Consider the following 8449-nt stretch of genomic DNA (forward strand, 5'->3'; position numbering starts at 1 on the left):
GGGGTGGGGACTAAAAACAACATTTGAATGTACATAGTACGAGACTTAATATCGATGTTTCAATTCGGTGTACATTGTAAGATTTGAACTGAGGACCAGGCGTATGGGTAATTATTTCGAATTCGTGCAATACTAAGTTTCAAAAAGTTGACATTGGCTCAATGTGTTGTGCTATTTTGTAGGTCATATGTTTGAATCCATCCAAAAGTTTTCTCACTACCATGGTGTTCATCATATACATATGAATTTGTATTAAAAAAGTAGCATGGATACAGTGAAATGCGAAATCCACGTTAGAATTGGAGATCGCTACGTGACACACACTCTAATTCAAATAACTAACTACGTGACACACACTCTAATCAAATAACTAATTATGTGACACTCTAATCCAGGTTAGCGTGGGTACCATTTCGATTTTTTTGAAATAACTCCTCATTAATTAATTTATAGTACTCCCTATGTTCACTTTTATAAGACCTTGAAGACATTTCAGACAATGTGCAAAACAATTCATTTTAAGTTGTCTGAAACGACTTACAAAAGTGAACGGATGGAGTATCTCGTTTCGAACGACTAATTATTGCAAGGAAAACACGGGCATGGTAATACATACAGATTCGTTTGCAAATGAAAGAAGACTCATTTGCATTCTCAAATGTAGGCGCACCAGGCAGATCAGGGTCGTGTCGGGGTGGACGCCGCTATGGTGCCTTAAACGCAACAGCCCTTGGGTGACTGGCATGTGGGCCAGCCACCTGTTGGGCCCACATGTCATGGACACAAAGGCAGGTGCCTTAAGGCACCACAGCGTAGTCCTGTCGGGGTGGTCGCGTGTGTAGGACGGACGCGTAGCACCCAGCCACCCACCCCCTCCCCCCAAAAAAAGGATGACGACAATATAAGTTCACGCTTCCACGTTTCGGATTGAAATATCTGGCGGCCCCAATTCCAGCCCTGCAAAATCTCTCTTCTCCACCGTCCCCTTCCACGCCCACATTGCTCAAATCCCTAATTCACCGCCATCCCTCGAATCGCCCCTCGTCTTGTCTCTTTCCTCACAATTCCCCACCTCTGTGCTGGAAAACAACGACGAAGACGATGGTCGCGCTTCACCACCGCACCGGAGATACCTCATCTACACCCTCGTCCGCCGCACCGGGTGGTCCACAAACAATGTCGGCCGCCGCAACCAACGTGCCTCACAGACACCGAGTTCCACCGCATCAGGTGCGCTTCACTGACGATGTCTCCCAGCTCACCGGGGCTACTTCACCGAACACATCGTCGCACCTCCGCCCCACGAGGTCGTTGGGGCTTCACCAACGGTCTCGTCCACCGCATCGTAGCGCTCCACTGCCACTCAAGATCTGCATCCGTGCACGGCCAGCCAACGCCAGCGCATTGTCACGACCGGTTTTCCGGGTATTAATTTCCAGAAAATGGCCGTTGTGCTCACCAGCCCCAGGATTACTGTTAGCTGATGAGGCACCAACTTGTTACAGAATTTCCAAGCAAAATACAAAATATGAAGTACAAGACCATTCTGGCCTGTGAGTACAACAAATGGTTTCTAGTGGTTGATGGCGGAAGCGGTTTGAGGATCATGAGTGTCTATGGGACTCCATTTCCCAACAGGAACAACTGACCAGGTTAACTCCTATCTTCACGAGGTTGCTATCACCGTTGCTTAGGTTCCGGGGCTGTCATCGCGTCGCTCCTCTCCATGCAAGAAATCTGGCCAAGACAATAGCCAGGGACAAGCCAGTGAGTACTTTGAATGTACTCGCAAACATTATGAACACGGGTATAATATAATTGATAATCATGCGCTGAAATATTCTATGATCACATCGTCAGTCATAAATAAAATCTCTTGTGCATGCAAGCAGGGTATTTATATGCAACATGAACAAGCAATAAGGGAATTGAAAATAAAATGCCGCAGTCGGGCGTTTGGGCGACACCACATAAAGGGCTTGTAAGGTAAATAAATAACAAGCAATGCCACAGTCGGGCGTCTCAGCGACACCACATAAAGGGCTTATAAAGTAAATAATAACAAGCATGCCACAGTCGGGCGTTTGTGCGACGCCACATAAAGGGCTTATAAAGTAAATAATAACAAGCAATGCCACAGCTGGGTGTCTCAGCGACACCACATAAAGGGCTTATAAGGTAAATAATAACAAGCAATGCCACAGTCGGGCGTCTGTGCGACGCCACATAAAGGGCTTAGAAAGTAAACAATAACAAGCAATGCCACAGTCGGGCGTCTCAGCGACACCACATAAAGGGCTTATAAAGTAAATAATCACAATGAATATCCAGGAGGTAGAACCATCCCAGGGATACTCAATGATATAATGGGTTAGTCCATAATAATAATAACCATAATCATCACAAGTCACAAGTCACAATCTGAGTTCTGGTTTAACAATTTCTCCTCCGAAGACCGACACTAAGACCGACACTTGACCCGTCCCAGACTGTAGTCCTTAACCATGGACATGGCTATTCGAATAGATTTAATCTCTGCAGAGGGTGTACTCTTTACCCACGAGCAACGGATTCCATTAGTCCATCGGGACTAATTCCGTCTATGGCCTTTTAGTTGAAAACATACCTGACTTGCCCACACCAGCTTAACTCACCGGTGTCTGGAATCACCCACGACACCTGTCAAGCAAAACTCTAAGTGGGGAGGCTACAACCTCGCGTAGCATGGGATCAAATTTATATCGCGCACTCTAAGGGGTGGCCTCCCCTCTTGGTCCCAACCGGAAACACCCATGCCCCCGGACCAGGTGGCCTGCCAACCGGCTACAACCGATATCTTCCACCACGGCCTCTCTGTATGGTGTGTGCTAGAATGGGGTTGACGACTTACTGAACCGTACCCTCCCTGCGGTAGAGACAAGTGGTAGTACGATACAAGTATGGGGTTACTGGAACAAGACTCGATCTACGGTCGACTCAGGAGGTTTATAATTTCCCTGCATGACATGTATAACAAATATATTTCAACCAACAGAATCATCGCTCATTATACCTTACTATGCCATACCGGACATAACCGTCCTGACGGAGACCGGCGACAAGCTCATGCCTACCCAAGGCAGAGGCTTTCCTGGATTCCTTTCCGGCATGCATGCAAGGCACATGAGGATGATTACCATCACAAGGTTATTCATTTCCAACAGCTCAGAAATCACCTATATGCATCCATGCAAATGATCACATCACATGAAATAACAAGTTCCCGAAATGAGGTGGTGTTATAAACGTGTCAACGAACACACCAAAAATATTATGCCGGGGTTCAGAATGCTTGCCTTCAAGTTGTGGGGTAGTGAGGTGCATCCTAAAACTTTTGAAAGTCCTTCTCCTCTCTCCAAAATCCTATTTAAAAATATTTTTGAATCAATATATAGTTTCAAAATCAGTACCAAAAAGTTGTCTGATTTTTTTTTGAAATAAATCTTAAAATAAACAAGACAAAATTTTAAAGAGGACAGAAAAAGAATCACTCAAAAATCCTTCCCTGTTTAAAAGTTATAAGGGTTTTATTCTAGGGACCTTTCTGTAATGAAACAGAAAACTCTTAGGGGGCAGAACAGAAAAGTGCAGAAAACGATTCAGTTTAGAAAGCGCATTTGCCAGAATACGCTTTCAGAAAACGGTTCGTTTAAAGAAAAACAGAGGCTGACAGGCGGGTCCCACCCGTCAGGTTTGAAAATTCAAACGGGGAGACAGAGCTCGTCGGCGCCCGAGAGCTGCGGTGGTCGCCGGCGGCGATCCACGGCGAGGTAGGGGGATCGAGTAGTACCTCCGTGATCAGTGCATCCTTTCGCGTCTGTTGGTGGTGGTCGTGGTCGCCGGCGAGCACCACGTCAACGGCGGCCCTTGCTTCGGCGGACGGCGGCTCGGGAAGTCGTGGGCCTCGTCGGAGAGAGCTGCTAGGGTCAAATTGGCGTGGGGTTTAGCCTCCTAGAGGTGCCATGAGGCTACGGGCAAATCTAGGGCGGTGGAGGAGCACTCACCAGCGAGAACGCTGCCGGAGCCCGAGGTAGACGAAGGTAGCCGGAGTTGAGGAAGAAGGGCCCCTCGAGGCTCTTCCAGTGGCTGGGCGGGGTCTGGTGAGGTGGTGGAAGTGTGCGGGGGCCAGAGAGAGCTCGGAGGCGCTATATATAGCTGGCCCGAGGCGGTTGCCGTGAACGGGATAAGTCCAGCAAGCGATTACGGCGGTGCTGTGGCTGGACAGTCGGTTTAGGAGTTTGAGCATCGACTAGACGGGTTAATGATTCCATTCGGTGCATAACTCTGCAAGGCAGGGGCGGTTACGACTTGTCCCCAACGGAATGGCCGTGCGGCCCGCCGGCGGCAGGGACCGCGCCCTGCGCGTGCCAGGCCTTTGTGACGGTGCTGCATGCATGCGCTGGCAAGGGAGACGGCCACGCGGAGCTCCCAGGTGGCTTGGGCGGTGCCAAACGGCGTTGTGCCACAGGGTGTCTCCTATTGGTCGTCACGGGAGGTTCTGCCACCGCGGAATACGCCGGCACAGGCGGGCCAGGGTGCCACCGACGCCAGGAGTGCGCGTGCGGCGCTCTGGACAGGGAGGAGGGGCCGTGCGCAACGCGCCAGGTGCACAGTTGACGCGTGACTGAACACTGACGAAGAAACGACACTGAAACTCTGTATCTCTGAATATTTCTGAAAGTGCACAGAAACAGTGTCGGCCAAGTGTTCCACGAAATGATTTTGGTATGTGAGAGGTTCTCCTTGAGCTGATCTTTGGTGTGGTGGCCTCTCGTTGCATCTGGGGGCTGCCTGAATTTTGGTGGAATATTTGGAGAAGAGGAGATATGAATTTCACAAAATTTGACAAATCTGGTCCAAACTTGCAGAGGCTGAAACTTGAAAATTTTGAAAAGAGGAAGAGTGGATCTAGATGGTTCTAGGTTGTGGGTGCTAAGGACTATCCAGAGGAGTTGATTTGAGATCAAAACTCAAAGGAAATTAGGTACTTCCTTTGTAAATCACCTAGGTTCAAAATAATGGACATAATTGTTTTGGGGAAAGAAATAAATGAAATAAAATCCAAAAATGAGTTGGACTTGTTGGGACAGAATATATGGATTGCCCCAAAGTGGAAGGAGGGTTTTTGGGAGGTTTTACCATATGAGGCATGGTAAAATCATGGGTGGTTTCAATATAAGATAAGTCCCATAACTCCTAGGGTTTTTCTCTTAAAGAAAGTAAATCCCAAAAATTAAATTTGAGAAGGGGACAAACAGAAGAAAGGTTTTTAATAACCAAACACCAGTGTTGATGAAGATACCAAAATAAAATCCTTGCCAAGGGGAAAAAGTCTTGAGAGGGAAGAAAGTCCAATAAATTTGCGAAGTATTTCACTTGAGGTAAAAACTCCATGATAATAAGAAAGGAAATGTTTCAAAAATCAAAAGTGAGTCCAGAAAATAAAAGTTTTAATTTCCTGGTAAAATCTTAGTTAACAAAACAAGGTTAAAAATTTTGGGGTGTCACAACACTACCCCCCTTAAGAAAAATCTCGTCCTCGAGATTTGCTAAAAGCTGTTTTAATAAAAAAAAAGCATTGAAACAAAAAAAAAGGCTACAGTGAGAGGGCAATAAGTGGTGCAAAAATACAGTGTGGGGCACTGGCGCTGCGTGGAAAAATCTACGGTTTTGGGAAGAAAACGAGGGATTTCTACACTGGATATAAATTTAGAATAAATTCTAAATATAATAATATGCTGGTCGTACCCGAGAGCACAGTGCTCTCTCTGGCTGACAGATGGACCCGGGGCCCACTGTCGGCCTCTTCTTCTTCCTCTGGCTCTTTCTTCTTCCTTTCTCCTGCGCGCTTTCCCGCGCTTTCTCCACCGGCGACGCCTAGCGCGTAGGGCATCTAGGCCGTACCGTGGTAGTGCGCAGCGTGCTAGCTGCCGGTGCAGCATGCACTCACCTCGCGGGCTAGTGCGTTGTCGGCACTGCTCGAGGATTCGCCTCTGAACACCGGCGATCGGGCGACGAGCGGCGCTGGTGGACCTCGCCCACCGTACACCGAGCTCGAGCTATAAAACAGCCGAGGTGTTCTTCTCTTCTTCTCACATCTGGCCTCGCTTCTCCTCCTCCTTTTCCTCTGTTTCCGTTTGCCGAAGCTCGAGGTGAGGCTCTATTGGCGGCGGTGGTGCCGGACTGGTACGTGATCCTGTTGTGCGGAGGGCTGGCAGCGGTGCTGGGACTCTCCGTGCTCCTGTCCGCGATGATCCTCGATGATCGTCGCGATGCTGCTGCTCGGGCGTTGGCTCTCCGCGGTGGTGGTGATCACGAGGAGTAGGTGGGGTGTGTCGGGCGCTGACTGTTGTCGGGAGGTGCTTAGTTAGATGTAACACCGTTGCAAGGTTTTGCAAGCGATGTATGTGCTCGAATGATTATGGTTGTGAGTCTGCTGCCGGGGTGCTGCGGGAAATAAAAATAATTCATGTTGTGAGAAGATGTATGATGCAGCAATTTAGGGAAGAAAAATCTCACTCCAGGATTTTTCACGAGAGAAAACAATAATACATTAAAGTCAAACCGCAACAGAGCTACTCACAATAATAGAAACTAAATGATTTACTTGCCATGCAAACTCGGGGTACCACGCATAAGTTACAACACATAAATAAAAGTTGCGATAATAAATACAACAGTGACGTCTAAATTGAAAACTGTAACTGGACAGGGTCCTGAGAAAATGTCTCTGGCATAGGGATACACTCCTCTTCTATCGGGGGAAGTGGATTGACTAGACGATGAATGTGTCTCTCCTGGTGGGGCCTCAGTGATCTGCCGATGGTGATCTGAGGATTTAAATCCGCGAGACACTGGAGATAACCCATCACGTGCTGGGTTAAACACTCTTGAGCGATGACGTACTGGACAAGGTTGGCCAGGACTGGGTCTCTCTCAATTCGTCCACCGGGAAAAGATGTTATTCCACCGGGTGCTGCACGGCTCGGAAAGTAATAATACCCTCGCTCTCTGGCATAGGGTACCGAGAATCAAAGGCGAGCAAGCGCTTCGTACGCAGCAACTTCTATGGCCATATGTGGGGTTGGCATAGATTTCCCCATGAAGGAGACCTCCATTGGGTCTTGGTTTGGGTTTACAGGAGGGATGTGCACTGCTGCCCAATATCTCGAGGTGGAAGGGGTGATTCTCGATTTGAACAGCTCGTACTGGGGTGGCTGGGTAGAGCCCATGGTACTGCAGGTAAAGTCCCACAATATTTTGACAAAACTACCCGGGGTTGCATCTGGAGTTCTCAGATAAATACTAGGGCTCGGCATGGCAAGAAATGGTTGGGAGGGTGGTGCACAAGGTGAGGGGTGCTTGGCAAGGTCACGCGGTGGCCTTTTTATAGCACCGGAGCTGTATCATTTTACCGTGGTGAAAGGGAAATAATTTTGTCAGTTCCGCTCCAATGGTCAGGGTCAAAGCCACAGATACACACATCTCACCAAAGTGACGTATCACTGTGGGGTTGTCGAGGAGGTTTTGGTAGCTGTGCCTGGGATAGAAAAATCACACTGCATGCTAATATATCCATGCAAGGCTACTATTTAAAACAGAGGCACGACGACAGGTTGCGTTAATTTACAAGGTCACACGATTACAAAGCGAGGATACACTAGGACTCGACACCACTTGGGTGACTTAGTCTACCTCGTTTACATCCAGATGGGCATGCCTTGTGGATGTCGAGGCTTCTCCACGGGTCTCGCCGTCGGAATTAGCTGGAGAGGGTTGAGGGGCTGCAGGCTCGGGGTAGCGATGATGACCATCGCGGGGATTGTTGGCCACAATCCCGTTGGAGTGTGCTCCCAAAAGACGACGAAGTACTTCTGGGGTCATCAAAGCACCTTGGTTGACGGATGGGGCTAACCTCAGGGTATTGATCGGGTGTCCAAACAGCACGACTGGGTTGTCGGCGTTGGGCTCGTTTTCTTCTCTCGCCAGGGCTCAACGAACCAGCTCTCCACGAGCAGCGATCAGATCAATGGTGATTTGATCGAACAGTTCCTCTAGTGCACCTACATAGCGCACTAGGTGCAGCAATGCAGGTTCTGCCTCGTGATCTCCGTTGGCAACTTGGGGTGGTTTGCCGTACCCTTCACATCTGGGGTAGTAGTGGAACGAGCGAAAGTTAACTCTAGGCGACAAGTGCAGCAGTTGAACTATAGCCTCTCGCGCCGCTAGCTGGACGGCTTGTGGCTCAAAGGAAGTTGTCCTTCCGGTGAACCTGTAGGGGTGTTCGGGCGCTAGACCCCTACCATAGATGTACAGTGGCCCAGAATTGACGGTCCTCACCGCTCATGGGTCCTTGGTACACAACATATTCTGGTGGATCTTCTAACGCATAGGCACGACGGGTGAGGTT

This window comes from Triticum dicoccoides, chromosome 7B (genome assembly GCF_002162155.2).
Source record: "Triticum dicoccoides isolate Atlit2015 ecotype Zavitan chromosome 7B, WEW_v2.0, whole genome shotgun sequence".
Lineage (NCBI taxonomy): Eukaryota > Viridiplantae > Streptophyta > Magnoliopsida > Poales > Poaceae > Triticum > Triticum dicoccoides.